Source organism: Paralichthys olivaceus, chromosome 12, assembly GCF_024713975.1.
Source record: "Paralichthys olivaceus isolate ysfri-2021 chromosome 12, ASM2471397v2, whole genome shotgun sequence".
In the NCBI taxonomy this organism is placed as follows: domain Eukaryota; kingdom Metazoa; phylum Chordata; class Actinopteri; order Pleuronectiformes; family Paralichthyidae; genus Paralichthys; species Paralichthys olivaceus.
Genome location: NC_091104.1, coordinates 11,410,567 through 11,429,854, shown reverse-complemented (window position 1 = coordinate 11,429,854; position 19,288 = coordinate 11,410,567).

The window sequence follows — 19,288 nt, the reverse complement described above, 5'->3', positions numbered from 1 at the left end:
GGAACGGACTTGAAAGCTGTGACAAATCCTGATATAAATGTAAAACTCGGGAGAAGAAAGCGTCAAAGTGTCAGGTTCAGCTTGACTGTCAAGAGATTACAAATCTTTTTTTTCCCTTCGTCTTCTTTATGCATGGTGAATGTTTTCAGTCATGTTATGCTGGAGATCAACCTCTCAGCCAGGACGCTGGAGCTTAAGATCACAAATATTTGGGAGGCTCGGTGGAGATCTTTTTGTTCTGAGCGAGGTGAAGAGGATTAGAAATGTGCAGTGAAGATCATTTTTAAAAGATCCGAGCAGGGCGGTGGTGGATTATCACATTTTTCCTGAAGTCAAACAATAAAAAAATATATAATTCTTTCATTAACTAATAAAAATGAAGTTTAATTGTATTTGCATAAAGGCTTAAGTGCTTTGTCATGATCAAATCCCAAAGTAAAGAAGTGCTGAGGTTAGAGGGTTACCCAGAGAAAAAGACAGCAATGCTCCATGTGTGGAGAGTGTTCACCAAACACAACAGGGTGTTTAAGTACATTTGAAAAGCAATATTTAATGGGAAAGGCAAGAAATTCGATAGCTTCTACTTTTGGAATACTAGCTATTTAGCTCATTTAGTGGAAATGACAAATTTGAACTGTTTCCTTAGCTCAGTTCAAAGATTTGTTGGTGTGTATTTCTTTCACTTGTTGCAAAAGTGGTCAAATGCACCTTACTACCAAAGACTACGTATAAGGATAGACAATTATATCCGATGGTTATATTGTTGCCAATATTTTGGAAGAATAAAAACTTTTTTACAAGTGAGGGGAATATATGTTTAAGTACAACTTTGAGAATAATTTACCTGACTGCCTCATTTGCACATTTAAAAAAAACTAGAGACTATAACCTTGACCAACAGAGACTAATGAGGAAAAAAGCCATTAATTTCCCCCTCACTGTGTAAGAACTGTTCTCATTTTCTAGCATTATTAACATAATAAACATGCAAACACCAGACCCACACATTTATCTCCCCTTTCATTATCAATCACACACACTCAAACACACTCACACTGCTTTAGTAGCAGCAGAACAGATGAGGAAGACAAAGTCATTAGAAGGAGAAGATGCTTCAAAGCGGTTGGTCTTGCTTTCAGGACACGAGCGAAGGATCCTCACTTTACAGAACGAACATGCTCAGTAGTCGTCTTTGCTTTAGAAAATGTGTCATCGTTATCAACACAGTGGATTAAATCTACAAAAGTTCACAAGACTCAGTCTTTAATTTGAGATACTAATCTTTGTTTCAATTTATCAGAGAATGCAGATGTTTTAATTTTGCACATTTCTTAATTATTATCCACTATATGCAGATTTATATTAGTATCAATGCCAAAATCGCAACACTGATAAGTATCAGCCCCCTTTTTTCCATTAGGGTCCACATACAATTCCCAAGAAATTGCTGAACATGTCAACAAAAGCCATATCTCCCAATTTAAAAATAACCAGATGAGAAATTGTTGGATTCGCTCCTTTGTCCGGCTCCGCACCAAAATCTTATGGATTCTCTTTATGTTCACGTCCCATTCTTCCACAGCCTCCATGGAATCTATCCGGTAGTTTTTGCATAATCATGCTGACCAACCAACCACCCAACCAAACAGCCAGCCAACCACCCAACCAACCAACCAACCACCCAACCAACCAACCAACCAACCAACCACCCAACCAAACAGCCAGCCAACCAACCAACCAACCAACCAACCAACCAACCACCCAACCAAACAGCCAGCCAGCCAACCAACCAACCAACCAACTAAACAGCCATCATACCAACCAGCCAACTAACCAGACATTCAGGGTAAACTGACCTTGTCAGTTAGTAGTCTGCTCTGTTAAGTTGAAAGCGAGGCTGAGAAAACTGGGTTAATATGAATCTACAATCTGGTGTGATGAAGCCATTCTCTTGTCAACTTCTCTTTTAATCCAGGCTGATCTGCCAAAATGTTGCGTTAGTCAACTGGAAAGTTTCACTGTGAGTTGGAAGATTTTCACTTGTGGTTTGGAGATCAGAGACGTCTCAGCTCACAGTGCTGCATTAAAAAAAATATGTATATAGAATACACAATAACTGTCAATGGTTATGAGCTAATTATCAGTCATATGTAGTGACATTGCTAAAATGTGATTTCTCTGAGTTATATCACTGAATAAATGTACTTGGTAAAAGAATGTACTGCACAGGACACAACGATTGTAAGAACAGTGTAAAAAAAGAAAAAATGAAATGGTGCCAGAATCAGAAAGGACAGATCACAGCAAGCAGTTTTTTTAATGGGCAGAGGAGAAGAAGAAGTGGAGGGGGAGGGACAGCTGTGTTGTCTCAAGCTGAGACTGGAGGACTCAGCTCCCAGTGTCTGTCACTGATGTCTAAACAAAGACTGCTGAGCTGATCGATAGAGTGCAGACCGAGGGGCATCCAGCAAATCCACTGTTATGGTGAACTGTCTGTTCAAGAGCAGCGAGCGTGTGAAACATCACCGACTCAAATCTGAACCTTTATTGTTTTTGCATTCAGCATTAACCTGCAAAGACTGCTGATCACAAAGTTCAAGATGTATCTGATCTGGTGTGAAATCAATGCTCACTTACTACTTACACTGTAGTGGACAAGCTCAGCAGAATGGGTTTTGCTCTTACTGTACTTCTCACTTTGAGTCTGATTTGTACCCAGAGGAGAGGAATGGACGACTCTCCGGCCAAATGATTAAGGTCTGGTGGAGGCGAGGTTTAAGGAAAAAAAAAAAAAGAAAAGAGGTGCCGACCAGACACAGCCGTATTCAGGCTGAAACACCCCAGTGCACTTCAATCAGTCCAGCTGTAGAGGTATAGCACACACGCCGCGTGGTTTCTGAATGTACATTCACTCGTTCCTGCTGTTTGAAGCACATCTCTGCTATAGAGAGCAACTTATGCTGATGTGATTTAAGCCTGGGAATATGAAAATGGAGGCTGACAGAGGAAAGCATGTAGCCTCCTGGGGTAACATAGTGGTTGCTTTTCAAGATAAAAAACACCTTTGTTTGTGCCATCAATAATACGAAGCTTTATCGGCATAATTATTGTAATATACACTAAGTGGTGCAAATTAGGCTGTGGATACACAATGAGTCTGGCTGGGTTCAGAAAAAAAGCTTTGGTTTGGTCTATCTTCAGTTTGGACACAAAAAACAGAATGCCTGTACTCTCCAGGTCAGGCTAGACTGGAAATAAAGAACAGAATATGTTTTCATCTACAACCAGGCCTTGTAGCACAACAGGGAGGGGCACCCGAGAATGTCTGATTACATTTGTCCACAGCAATGCTTTTGTGAGAACCCACTTAAATGATATGATCTTCTTTGTACAAGAGAATGCAGCGACAGTATGGTCAGAAACCCCCATGACCAAACCCGTGCCACTAACTTTCCTCCAAGAACTTTGTAATTTTCTAAGTTTGGTTGAAGATTAGAATGTCTGAATGCATGTGTCTGGGATGATGGTGGAGGTTTGTACTTACACAGTTTCTACTTTGTTTACACAACCTAACTTTGAAGATTGTAATGATGTGGTTGGGTGTGATTTATTTCTTTTTAGGGGGGCGATCAATTTGGCTGGATTTAGGGCCCCCCCACAGTCCCTTGTTGTGCTCCTGCATACAACTTTTCTCATTAGTTTTAATTCTCTGTCTTTCAGCAAACAACAGCATAAAACAGGTTATGTCTTTAGAAATAAAAAGCACCACATGATCCCCAAAATTAAGCTAAATGTGAAAACGTCTTTTCATTATCTTATTTATGTTTAAGTTTCGCTAAATTGTGTTTAACTACAAAACATAACTTGTAACTTATGTGACAGTTATACACGACTTATATTTAACACACATTGCTCAGGATTGATCCCCTAAGAGATCTGACCTACATCAGTGTACCTCATTAGCATCATGACTTCTAGCTGTAGATCAGCATCAACAAAATAAATGGACCCCCCCAATCAAATGTGACTCGGTGCCAAACTGGACAACAGCAGCAGCAGCAGCAGTCCGGTTTGGCACCGAGTCACATTTAATGGGGTCACAATCATCACAGCGGCTGTCTGTTTGTTGGAGTCGAGCACCTACAGCTGCGAAGCTGAAAAACTAACATTGCATTGATTTGTTCTCCATTAAACAGCAGAGTGAGGACGGGCGTAGGACACAGAGGTGGACAAAACAAGCATGCAGATGTCTTACGAAGGAAATGTCTTCATCTGAGAAGCCAGAGGGATTTCACAGCTCTGAAAACATGTGTTTGAAAAGAAGAAAGGAGACAGATGGAGAATAGGCACATACTGTCCTCTGCTGATGGGTACTGAGAGTCCGTGCATATCGTTAAACATGTGAAACAGTCACTGTCATTTATAGAGGACAGATTTATCAATGCGATACTTCTTAGTATTAAACACATAAACACATTAAAGTAAACACATTTATATTGAAATGCACCACCACATATGTATAAGTCTCTTTAATTAAACGTATAATATAAACTTAAATCAGAAAACCAGACATTTATTGCATTTCCCTTTGCCTAAGCTGCATTCAATTAAAAAAGGATGTAGTGTTCTAATATGCCAGCAGACTGTATGAGATGTTCCTTTGCAAAATGGTCATTGTAATTCATAGGTGACACTTTAATATATATATATAATACCAAGTTGAATCGGTGCATAATTACTGGTCAACGATAAAACACAATAGTTAATAATTTCCAGACAAGTTTGAATGAAATGTTGCGTCGGGCTCACAATACAACTGACGGTTCACAAATATTGAAAATAAATATAAATAGGAAAAATACAACAACTTTAAAAGCAGTGTAACTTTTTTGATTGTATATCCAAGTGTATTGCCCAATGTCAGATCTCAGTATATTGCACATGAGTGTATTGTACACTTGCATACTGCCTCACAGTAAATTGCAAAAAAAGAATCACGCCCTCTTATATATAATCATCCACAATTAAACATCATTCAACCTTGAAACAGACATTTATTACGTTTTACATTCTGACTGTGTTGCATTAGATTAATAATATTCTGTCCATCCCCAGGAAAACTGTATAAGAGATGATCTCATCCCAACGTTTTACTGTGATCTGCATAAAGATAGGACCCCACCAAAATTTGTCAGCTGCTGACCTCTAGTTGACACAGAAGGTAACAGCAAAGAATCTTCAGGAGGGAAGAAAAAGGGAACCGAGGATGTTTTTCATCACCAGCAGGACACGAACAGACGAGACGAGACGCCCTGAATGTCTGAGTAAATCTTTATGGCACTTTGGTGGCTTGTTTCACGGCTGATTCGCTGCTCAGAGGTTTAAAAGTGTGACGTCGAGGCCTGATCTGTATTCAGTCTGTGGTAAAGTGAGTCCACTTCCACTTGGCCGTGCACTGGCACTGAATTCATTGATATTCAGCAGAGGGAGCGCTTGATTTAGACAGGTAGTGATCTACTCAGAACAAAATCTCATTTCTAATATTAAAGTCCAGGCAAGAGTTAAAAAAAAAAAATGACTACAGTGACACGTGAACTCAGGGTCATGATGGAGGGAATGAAATGGGAAACTGTGATTTAACTGAGGTCAAGTCTCGACACAGCATTTTTTCAGTTGTAGTCGTTGTCCATCTTTGCAGTCGATCATGTCAAGACTCCAGCTTACTCAGCCGCCCCCCCAACGGGATTCATCCTGTAGGTAATCACCATGAAGCCAAAGACTCAACAGAGACAAGAGAACAACACTGAGAGAGTCTGCACCACAAAAGCAGATTAATTGTTTCATCGATTTCTTGTGTTTGTGTTTCTTAGAGTGGATGTTCTCAACCCCCCCCCCCCCCCCCCCCCCCCCCCCCCCCCAGGCGTCCATAAGGGTCTGAAGTTTGAGAACATGCAGAACATGTTAACACAACTTAAAGGTCCAGTGTTTAAGATTTAGGTGAAAGGGATCTATTGGCAGAAATTTAATGTAGATGTCGTATATTGGGGTTGCGATGATGTGAAGATGATGAAGGAATCTCCGATGACACCGTCTTAATTGTATAAAATGTTTATTACAAAAAAGTTCAGCATCAATACAAGCAATGCAATCTGCATATGGAGAGATCCGGGGTCAATGTGCATCTCTCCTGCCTGGAGAGAGATTCAGGGCCAATGTGAATCTCCTCTGAGGGGCAACTTCAACTCCTCGTTTATATAGGAGGGTTGTTTGCGTGAACCTAAAGAAAATGCATCTGGCTTTCCTCCAGATTGTCCGGTGCCAGGAAGGGAATAGCACCAGCTCAAATTTAGGGTGTCAGTTAGAGCCGTGGTCTAATGCTCTAATGTATACATTCAGTTATTCTCAAACAACCTAAAATTCCTCAGATTTTCTTAGGAGCTGGGGGCCTCAAACCCAAGGATACACTTCCTTTAAAGGGAAGACAACACATAGCATTTCAGACACCACATAGAATAATCCTCATGATGTTTTCACTAGTTTGTTTCATCTAAATTGGATGAATTGTAGTTTTCTTTACCATAGAAAGGCCCTTTATATGTAAATACATTAAATTTACATCAAGGGGACCCTCTCTATGGAGGCCGCCATGTTTTTTACAATAGTCCAGACTGGACAAACTAAACACCTTATGAGTTTTTATGACAACTGAAGCTACCACAGGTTCTTTTTCATGTTTGGAAGGAGAGGGTGAGGTGAGGGGTGTTCAGCTGCAACATGCAACTTCAACACTAGATATCACAACATTCTACACACTGTTCCTTTAAAGAACCAATGACAGTAGAGCTGACCCTCCACTGGCGGGAGATGAGCGGTGTGAAACAAACGCTTCATCTGAAATGAAGGGATGTCAGCTGTTAAACAGACTGAGGACTAATTCAGACATGTCACAGCTTCATTAAACAAGGCCCCTTCCATGTTCATACCACTTAAAGCTACACAGGGTACCAAAGGAAATAATGACACATCAAGCCTTCATGAGCGTCAGAGAGCTAAACGCAGACAGTAAATATGTCGTCAAGCACCCAAACAATTTCTTAACGTCATCGACAAACAGACTTGACCTTGTAATCATCCCCTCCCCCTCCCCTTTTTAAATCCGCTGAAATGTGAGTCCGACGTCAACAACGACCTCTCGAGTCAATAACTTTCAAATGTCTGTTCACTGGACTCCACTGACAAAATTAGAGGAGACAATTATTCCATTAGCTTGGGTCTAGAATGTGTCACTGTCTGGGGACGAATGGTTAATGTATTGGATCTTCATGTGTGCATGAATAATTCATCCTTGTTAATTGCACACGTTCGCAACCTTATTCGACCCCTTCGAAATGAGACCACATTACTGCACATTTGATCTCTGTAGTCATGTATGGATTTTGGAACAGGATTTAAGAAATTGTAAGGACATTAAAAAAAAAGATAATCTTCATAAAGGCAGTTTTAAGTGTAAAACCTCACAGGAATTTAACGTGACATTTGACATGTGAGGCAGGATTTTGTTGAGACATTCTCCTCTCACTTTAAATTTTGAGGACAACGTAATGGCAATTAGCTCTGGCACAGCCTACAGCTTTTCTTTTTAATGTATGTAACATCTTCTGATTTATTTATTTGGGATGATTGGGGGTTTATTTTCTTTCTTTACACAACGCTGCAGTGTTGTGATGTCTCTGTTGGCAAAGCTCAATAAACAGAGTTTTGAAAATGTGCAAAAAAAACTCTAAAGTTTTCAGACTTGAAACTTGAAACTAGATTTAAGCAGTGTGTTGTAATGTTGTTTGTTCAGCAACATCAGTCACTGCAGATCAGCTTTGGAGTTTCATTCAGTCGTTAAGAGAATATTATTGTAAACCGTAAAAAGAACAACAATAAAACTGCAGTAAACAGGGTCCTCTGGTGGTGAGGACAAGTCAGAATACACTGTGCTTCCTCCAAAATAAATGGAATTTGAAACCTTGTGTCCTTCAAAGCAATGAAATCGATCTAAAAAAAATGAGTTGTAACAAATCATCAGTTGATCAAAATAAAGTCGAATCAATTAATATTCAGTCATTCTTCAAGCAAAATTATCAAATATCAAAAACATGGTTCATCAAATGTCAGAATCATCTGCATTTGCATTCTCAACTGAATCTATTTTCAAATTATTTTAAAAATGTAAAAAAAAATTCTAAAGATTCAACTAAATATCAGCTTCAACCTAAACAAAACGATTCAGAAATGTTTGTATGAAAAAAACTTTGTGGTTCCTTTTTTTAAATTAATGATTTAAAAACTGATTTAATACTAAATGTAAAAACATCCTTCAAAATTATTTCAGAAAAATAAATATATGAGCCATATGACTTTTCTACTGTAAGTGACTGAAACACAAGAGTGAAAATAATGCAGTTGTGACTTTGAATCTGACAGCCTTTGATTTTATTTTATGAGATTTTGAACAACATGTCTAAGAGAGTGTACAACTGCTTTAAATAGTATTTGATGAAATTAGAAGAAATATTTCTGTATCTTTGAAATACTGAAGACATGTTTGTAGACTTTGTGCTTCACAGAAATTGTTAAATCTGAACTGGCATCTGATTCTTTTGTTACTGTCTGATTTATCTGAACTCATCTGGTATTAAACACCACGGACCGTCCTTCATTATCCCTCTAACCAGCTGAAGAAAACCAACAATTGAAGTGATACACCGTGATTTGATCCCAGTTCCTTGAGTTAATGACGTTGGCCTCTGTGTTTATCCTTCAGTCTTGTGGCCCACGTCACGTTACACATCTTTGCTTAAGGGAAAGGCAGGAGAGGAGTGACGGTTATGTTTGTGTTTTGTGAGCGACTGTGAAAAGACAAGGTTGGTGACCTTTTCAGAGAGCTATCATCTAATAAACACTGACAGCGTTTTAGAGACCACTTAACTGAACCTTCGTCCAAAGAAAGACATTCACTCACAGGAAGCTCAAGTTGTTTTCAGTCAGTCGTCATTGTTTGAAGAATCGGTCACTTCAACTGTATTGGATTTGGCGGCAGCAGTGTTTACCCCTGAAACTCCCTAAGTGTTTTGTGTGACTCAAACACTTCACCCACCCCTCCATTGGCATTGTGGTGACTAGATAATGATGGATTTCTCCTTTTTGGGTGAACTATCCCTTTAAAAATTCATCGAAGAAGGTTTTTCTCAAGTGAGGAATGTTACAGTCAACACAGACAAACAAATGTACAAAGTTTATATAGATCTCTGTGGGATAACACAAATAACACACGAGACATAGCTCATCACTACATCACTACAGGTTGTTCACGTATATAAAACACACAGAAAGCTTTCACGTTCACAGACGTCCAGTGACCATGACCTAAACGTATGAGTGAGGATAGATGTACTTTGAATTTGCGATCGCACAGAAGCCTGAGTGAGAGGAGAAGAACTGACACTGAGGAACAGGAGCAATCTGAGGAGTATCTGTGCGCACAAAAAATGTTTTGAGCTGGAGCAAAGCAAATCTGCATGTGAGCAGAGGTGATGTGAGAATCAGTACAAACTCTGTAGATGAAGACTTCAATGGTTCCAGCCCTTGAATCAACAGCAACATTTACCCCTGAGGAAAATCTGCAGCTGCGGTTTGAACCCCAGCGTCTTCTGCTGAGGAAGCAACAGTGATCTGACAAATGAGCAACATCAGTTCTCCAGCAGACGTCCACAGAGCGGGGACCGAACAAGAAACTGAGATTTGAGGTGAAGACAGTAGTTTAAGGTTTCTTTTGTCTCCATTTTACCCTCCAAAAATAGTCCAACCAGACAAGAACGATTTAACACGACTAACCTGATACCACACACATATGTCCGCACACACACACCAGGGAGGCAGGTTCGCCGTGAGTGCTTGGCCACATTCATCCAGCGACACGTTTTATGCACCGCTGCAGCAAACACGAGAAGTGCATACCGGAAACAGGCCCGACAAGGATAAAAGCAAGAGTAGCAGCACGAGGGCACGCAACCACTCCTTTCGTCTGAGGCAGCCTCTCACCCACCGCTTCATGTTTGTCATATTAAATATGGAGCAATTACACAGCCTTACACAAGCTTCTCAATCTTGCATTTAAGGTGAAAAAAGAAAACCCCTGCTCTCTTTCTCTATGTTTTCCCCTGCCGCCAAGAAAAACTTCAACCACGTCTCCTGGTGGAATCGGACGTCCCCGCTTCTTCTCCTCAGACGGACTCGTGTGCTGATACTGAGATGAGGAATAAATAGATGAGGCTACATTTGGATGAATAAATTAGTGGGCCAACTTGTAGCGGAATACATTTACATCTAGATGAGTTTACTGTCCTGACATACAAGCTCATTACTGGCCGCCGCGGTTTCCTCCAGACGTCATCGCCCAATTGCATCCTAACTCATTCAGCCGGGTCACCACTGCGACTGTGAGAACAATATGTACAGTAGCTGCCTGACTGAGGCGATAAATCCCCGCGAGGCAGCTACACATTGTGATGGCCTTACTTTAATTGTAGTTAGTGCACAGACGAGACCTCGAGGTGCTGATAAATGTTACAACATTTAGGCTTGAAGGATTCTTAATTACAGGCTAAATAGCGCAACCTCTGCCCACCAACATCAACAGAGGGGAAATCCTCCCGCGATTCACACGCCGGACCCACAAACTCTTTCTTCGACGTTCTAGTAGGATGCAACGGTCCTCAGAGAGCAGTTTATGTCCACAAATAAAACACCTGCCATGTGGATATAAACGTGGAAGGGGAGTCCTATCTTTATGTGGCTCAGTTATGAGATACAAGGAGATCTTTTTTAGCATCTTTCAGCTCTTCGTTTTGGTTTTTAAGGCAAATATCTCAGCTGTCATTTTGGGCTGCAGCTCCAAAATGCACTGTACTCTACCTGCTCAGCACCAAACAGCAGACAGATGAAGTCAGTAACTATTCAGGACACACAGGAGAGAATCTTTCACCTAAAGAGCTTTTTATTTTACTCAGGAAGTGGTGGAGACCAAAGTGGAGCTAAAAGTGGAATGGAAATTGGACTAGGATTTATACTGAGGTCAGAAAAGCAACTCCAAATTAATGGAGTTGGAAATGAAGATCGCCAAGAGGGTCACCATGACAACGTGTCAGCTGATGCAGGTCCAAATAAGTATGTAATTAATAATAGTGATATAATTTTCAATTCACTTGATGAAACAGCCTGGTTTTTAATTGTTCCTGGTGCAGTATATATTGGCACATTCCCAAGTCATTAGCTTTCCGCACTGTTACAGTCCTTACAGTGTAACACGCCTCTGTACTGTATCTGAGGCAAAGCAGTAATTAAAACCAATAAGACCTGATGTAAACAAAATCATTAGAGCAGCAACAGCGTTTCAGAGTCATCGTAGAGTAATTATTTATAAACACGTGTGAATGTGTCTTAGAAAAGCGCTGATCTAATTAACACTCCGCCCCACCGGTTTCCTCCCTGTACAAAATGCTGTTTGAGTTAAAAGGGCACGGCTGCAGATTAAAATGATCAAATTAAATGACTATGTTCAATTAATTTGCGCTCGCTCTCTCTGCCACAGACTGTATGAAGGAAGGCAGTGGGCGAGCAGGTTTTCAGGATCAAACAATGAGCTGAAATGGCGTGGAGCTGGAAGTGAAAAAAAACACACAAAAAAACAGAGTGGTCACAAATGGACGGAGTAAACAAGAGAGTGTATGGAAAGGTTGAGGTGGCTCTACTGGGAAATCTGCTGAAGGGGAGGCTCTAGGGCAAAAAGAGCCCTTGTCATGTAGATCCAGAGTGCTCACACGGTCATGCACATGAGCAAACACACATGGTCGAGCTGAAGGAAAACCTGATATCATCTGGACGTCAGAAACAAGCTAACATATCTCCTGAATAATAAGAATCCTCCAGAGCAGTTGTTATCTTTTGTTTAATTCTATCTTTATATTGTAGCTCATTTATTTTACAATTCTTACAAAACTCATCGTTCCCTGTGCTCAGCTCTGACCTCTGGACACCGTTTGAAGGACACTGCTTCCAGAGTGCACACTTCAACACCTGTCACTTCCTGCCTGCAGATGTTCAGTAGATGCTTTGTGACACTGTATGTCCCGTCTATTGCTCAGCGCGAAGCCTTAACCCTCGGCTTCCTGATGCACGGCCACATACACAGGCAGCAATCTCAATATGAGATGCAGAAAAAGAGAGGAAGAGGGCGGCAGTGGAGAAGGAGAAGTGAAGGGTTAAGTCGTGGGCTTAGCAGGGGGGCTGTGGTTAATGGCAGGTACGTAACAGCAATGGCTGCTTTTTATGGTTTACAGCAGGTAGTAAGGACAATGTGGACCATATGGGCCCTGGCTGATGGACAGGACAGGTTTTTTATTGGTAAATCAAAGAGGATAATTGTGACTCTAAGGGACAAACTGGCCGTCTTACTGGTGACAATGCAGAGTAGAAAGAAAAACAAAAGTGTAGCCCCAATGGATGTTCATCACAATATTGTTAGAAGGCAACAAACTTCTTGTTTTCATTAATGTGTAAAAGAATTATGTATTTTTACTTTTATGGTGCCAATATATATTACTTTTGTTGAAATGTTTACTAAATCATGTTTTTTTTATTTACATGAATCAGAATATGATTCAAACACATGTTACTATAAACTTTTAAAGGTTTTATTTGAATTACACAACAATTTAATGAAAGTTCTACTTTCATGTTTTTCATATTTGCTCTAATTGATTCAACATGCCTCTATTTTTACACCCTCCTTTCTGACGCTACGTCCCAAACACTTGAAAAGAAACTCAGTTGCAAATACCCATGAGCAAAGTGAGATTACACCGACACTTAACATGCACCGCCACGCACTGCAACGAGAATGTTATTGCTGTGACACAACACGTTTTTACATCATAAAAGGTTTCTGTTTGAGCTTCAGTTTCCACAACACATTCAAGCCAAAAGGCAGCGGGAGCTCACGTCAAGTTATTTATTGTAAAAAATTGTGTTTCACTTTATCACAGATAAGTTTTAAGTTAGTTAGTTAACTTTACTTCCTCTGCAAAGATAAAGATTAAATAATTAAATGAAAAGATTCATTTGTTAAGGCAAATCATTTTGCATTACTTTTCTAAGAGAGGAACCAGTTTCTTGTTTGGTTTAGCGCCTGATCACCCTACATGATAATAAAATGTTTCTTTGCAAGGCAAGGAAAGAATAAAACAGTAAAGAAAACATGTGCAGTATATAGTTGTGTAGATTGTGTAACTTCTTGCGTTATTTCAAGACAATATTTAATCTCAGTTGCTCTTACTACCCTCTGCTATCCTGATTATATTTCTGAAATGATTAAGTCCACAAGGTTGACATCTTAGCTATATTAATCTAATAAAGGTTTAATGTGATTGAATAACTTTAAAAAGACGATAAGAATCAAATGTCTTTTTACAGGAGCTTGTATCAAATGGAATCAGCTCTGTGTTTTGACATTTAACTGCTGCTTCAAAATAAAATCTGGCTCTTATAAAACGACCTTGAGAAGGTTCCACCAGGTTTATTTCTGACTGCACACACTATAATAAAATAAATTGATACCAAAATGGACTTCTAATCAGAAAACAACTGCAGATGACATTTACTATGGCAGATTTGATCTGACAGATGAATCACCCTTTGTCCTTGGATGCAATTCGTGGTTCGGTGCGACCTTTGACCTGGACATGTTGTGAGAGCTTGTTTCTATAGGTCACAAGGGAAGCCTTTAACCATGTCGACAGTAATGATGGCACACAAATACGCACGCACATGGAAGCAAGACACATGACAACAAACTCAACAGAGTGTAAAATCTGAATAATACTGAGCTTTGGCAGCAGCACAGAGAACGTGAGGGAGCAGGAGTGTTTGCTTTGAGTCACAGGAAGCAACACAGCGACCTCAAACCATTTGTGGGTTTACACTTTTTGTACAAATGTTATACAGTGGTCCTGAAACACCTCAGACCTCAGTGAAGGTGAGTACACCGTCAGAAAAGTGTGTAAAAATGGCTGACTATGTTGTGTTGTTGCAATAAATATTTTATATGTGAGTTTTCTGACTGAAATGCTTTTGCGATTTGGATTGCGTCGAATCCTGGCTTACATTATGTCAAGCTGCAGAAGAGAGGTCCACAACAAGACTGAGTGGTTCAAAAGGTCCACTGACCTACAGGTTGTTGGTTTGATCCCTGACTTCTCCAGTCTGCATTCGAAAGTGTCCTCAGGCAGGATACTGAGACCAGAAATTGCCTCTGACGGCTGGGCCAACAGTGTATGAGGGTTTGATAGAAAAAGTGTTGCACAGAGAAGCGTGTTGAGTAGTCAAAAAGATTCTCTATAGACATTTTAGGCAAGGTCTTTGCACCTCAAACACAGAAGATGACTTTGAAACAACATGACTGGCACTTCCCAGAATTGTTATCTAAAAAATGTAATAATAAATGATGCAATAATGTTTGACACTAATACCAAGAAAACATGTACAAATAATTGACATGTGTTTTCTCTGTTAGATTTTGTAAAAAATTCAGATGTATGCATGAAGTCATTTGATGCACAAAGCGGTCTACTTCTTTATTATGCAAGAAAATACTTGTTTGCTATGAAATGTGCATAAATTCAAAATGTTTTCAAACTTAAAAAATATTTTACTGGTAGAACGCAGCAGAGAGCGTAGATGTTCACGATGCTATCACAAAAGAACACGATCTCAGTGCAGATCTGTGACAGGGCTGAGATGTTGTGGCTTCTTCATGTGGCAGCGCTCGCTGCCTCTCAGGCTCAGGGTATCTTCTTGTGGTAAAAGAAAATTACTGACATCATATTCGTTGCATTAAAATTGTCCTTCAGGAACCACAGCATTGTTACCACACCACTAAATAAAAGACATGTTTGTCCTCTTTTTGTCATCTGGTGTCACTCGTCAGCATGTGTCTGATTGTTACCATGGAAACTATGGGTCTTGGTTCAGAGTTAGCCCGGGGGTGGAAAAGTGATTATACTTGCTCTTTACATTTGTGAAACTTGCACTAGACTAATCTCAGAGGCAAAATAAAGACTAACTTACATTTACAGGTTTTATCAGGATCCCAGTCAGCTGATGTCACAGCAGCAGCAGAAACGTTCTGGGGTCACACAAAACCAAAAACAAAAGAGTTAACATCAGTTATGATACTTGAAGAAAAACAACCAAGATCTGGAAACATATTAGCCTACTATATTCACATTCATATACAGTAGAATTAAAGTTAACACATGTAGAAAATGAATGGATATATGGTACCTGGTGCTTACATTTTATTGTTGTCACCAGTGCGGTTTTAAAAAACAATTGAAAATAACAATAAAAAGAAATGATTAGAAAAAAACCCCAAGAAACTCTTCAAACTAAAGTAAGACAACCACTACTAGGCCCCTGACTCTAGGGCTCTGGTACATGCAGCCTCCAGGTCCAAGCTCCACTCTCTCGAGAGCATCATCTACCCCCTGGATTTATACCTGAAGCCCCTCCTACAAGACAAACCATGAATCAGACAAAATCAATTAGAATATCGCTGCAAGACATGAAATCAAAAACATGTATATACCTGTCAGCATTTAACCCAACCTTATCTGTCACAGAAATATCACTATGCTATATTACATGGGCACTTAAAAGAGCATTTCTGTGATAGCAGTTAAAACACCCCTCTGGACTGACTTTCATGTGGCACACTCCAGACCCCCCCCCCCCCCCCCCCCCCCCCCCCCTACAAATGGAGTTGGAATCTCCCTCTTCCTCTTTGCAAGTGGGACCAGGAAACCGTGCATGAAGGTGAGGGGTGGGGAGAATTACAGGTAAGACGTTATTGTTGTGGACTCTGTGTGTAAGTTCAGTATACCAAGATCTAGAGTCTATGTGAGTGCTAGCTTAACATGCTACCATGCTGGCTAATGCTACGGCCATGCTAATGCTACTGAGATGGTGCAACCAATAATGTTAACGTATCTCATGACAAATAACCGCAATTCTATTAACCAGCTTAATGGAACAAAGTAGAAGTGTATGTCCCTCGTTTGTGTTTGTTACCCTATATTTTACAGGGTATTGGGTAACCTCATGACAGACCATATTTATATGCTGCTTTACTTATCGACCACTCAAAGCACTTCACACTACAAGACACATTCACCCATTCACACACACATTACAACTTTATGCTGAGTTCTCTCTATTACGCAACATTCTTAAAGCACAGCGCAAGAGTGGAGGAGCCAGGGATTGAACTATTGCCCTTCTGCTTAATGTATGACCCGCTCTATCCCCTGAGCCGCAGCCAACAAATATAACTTTCCAGCATGTAACTATAATCTTATTCAGTCACTCTTTTATTCAGGGGTTTTCCAATGTATTACCATATTCATATCCATTAATTTCCCAGCCTATCCGTTCATTAACCTTCACATACATCAGTATGCATCAAGGCATTTTCAACATCTTAACACATCCCATAAATCTATGCGTCTCTCTATATATTATTCATGTAATATTATTTATGGATAGTTAATGAACAACACTGTGGTCGTTGTAGTGTTGTGTGTTGTATGTATTCAAATTTGAGAATAAAGGTGTGTCAGTTGTGCAATGTTCAGCGATGATCTCCTTTCACTAAAACACACGCACACACACACGCACACACACGCACACACGCACACGCACACGCACACACACACACACACACACACACACACACACACACACACACACACACACACACACAGGTCAGGACAGGACACTTTGCCCTGCGTTTGTTTCTAAAAGTCAAATGTGTGCACATTTCCACACACTGGCGAGTGGCCTGGCCGAGTGGCAGCGAGCCGTGGCAGTCAGGCATGACAGACTCTGACTAAGCAGTGTGCGTGAGCAATGTGTGTGTCTGTGCATGAAACCAAACCTGTTGCAATAAGCTTGCATTTTTTCCCATCATTTGTTTTGGTTCACCTGGGTATGAATAAATTGCCAGAGGACAAAGCAACCAGTGCCAGGAAGAGAGCATAAACGACAAGAGGACATTTCAAAGTCAATTTTATTTATGGTGGGCGAGAGGAGCCTCAGACAGAGGCGAAATTAATCAGGTGATCTCAGAAGTAGATTTTGGAGGAGCAGCTCATTTCCATCCATTTAAGATGGGCAACGGCACATGGAGGACGTGGGAAGACGGCCAGGGTGAGGAAGTCATGAGCCTCGCATTAAAAGGAAACATATATTTAAGACTCTATTAAATAATTACTGCAGGGGAAATGGAAGCAGATATTACTGGAATGGCAGTAAAAAGAGATATATGGATCAAAAGGAAGACGTTGCCCAAAGGCTTTGTTGACAGCTGCAGTGAGTGTTGTGGGATTTTCTCTTTGACAGTCAATATTATTACCCAGTATCATGGTAACTTACATTTTATTGATTCCCTGGGGGAAATTTGCTCCCTACATTTGACCCATTTAAACATTTAGGAGGAGCCCCAGCAAAAAATCACCACCCAGTTTCTCAGTTGTCTTTTTTTGAACTGACAAAGACCATTAAACAAACAAAGTAGTTAATAGTTGGGTGAGAAGTCAATGTAATCTTTAAAAAGTACCAGTGATAGAGCTGCCTATCATTGGCTCCATAATCTCAGTACTTGTGGGAAAAAATGAGATATCAGTTCTATTCAAAATCATAAGCCGCTTTCATACATGCTCTGAGGTCAGGACATTATCCTGAAATTTTCCTGAGGGGCTTCATGTGAGAACATAAAATATCCATATAGCAACTGCCTCCTCCTGCCAGCCCCCTGGTAAAATGTACCATTGAGCCCATGTGAGAATTCAGCAGGAACATATCTGGAAAGTTCACAGCAAGTGAGAGGCTGTTTTCATAAACTTTCAAACAGATGATGGACAAGAACTGGAGGACAACAAATATCAGGATGCAATTTCAGAGCTCATCAGACATCATCTGATGAGGATTTAGCCTTTGGGGCAACGGGCAATATTTTGGGGATTTTTTTGAGTAGACAGCAGAAATCTGGGCCAGGACTTTGACTTAGAGTCAAACCTTTCTTCACATAAAACACAAACGGGAATACATTTTTGGCTAATCTCAATTAAAAGCTACAGTATCTGCATTTGAATGGAAATCAATTAAAAAGATGATAGCCCATGCATTTCATTCAATGTTCTGCCTCGTTTGTTCTCCACAAGTAAGACTAATGTTGACCCAAAATCTGGTCCCTCGCCTGCAGATTCTGTTCATAGAAATGAATAAAGAGGTGCCATATACTGCATGAAGAAGATACCTTCTGAGATACAACTGAGATTTCAGCTTAAACACCAACATCTTCAATCATGATGTGACAGTGAGAGTTCAGCTCGTTGGTCTGCAACCCTACAAAACCTTTCAGACCTGCAGGACAATCAAATCATTCTGTCCCTTTTTAAATCGCTCCACTCACCTATTTTATGGCAAAAGATTTAATCTGGGATAAGAGATTTCATTACTGCATTCTAATAAATATTAGACACTGCTAAGAATGTGAGGGAATGGGAACAGATATATGGATTAGAAAATGGAATATAGTAATAAGGGCTTTTAGTTCACTTGCACATATATGGCTGAACTTTACACGTTTATATGATATTAATATTATATAAAGAGTGACAAGGTAAATGTATCTTTTGCTAATTTGATGTGATGTGATAAACAAGACGAAGCCTGTTTTAAACCATATTTTACCAAGGGTGTGTGTGTGTGTGTGTGCGTGTGTGCGTGCGAGCGACTGACTGTCAAAGGTCATGGTTATCGTGGTCATACACATGGGACCTTGATATTGTAACTGCAGCAAAAAGAGTGTTGTTGGCAGGACACACACACACACACACACACTGGCCCGAGTATACAGATTGTTGGATGTGCATGGGCCCTTGGCATAAGCCCTTAAGAACCTTAGGATGAGCTCTAGCAACTGAAATCCATTTTTTAAAAAGAAAATTACCACAATATAATAAGAGAACAACCAAAAAGAATTGCTTACTGTTGTGTTACATAAAAGAAGTAAAACGTATTCTGATCACACAAACATTTGGCAGATCAGAGGGACCAGTTTTCATCAGTTTGGCAGCTGAGTGACTGGTTAATCGTGTCCATGCCTGAGAAGTGTCCTGGCAGC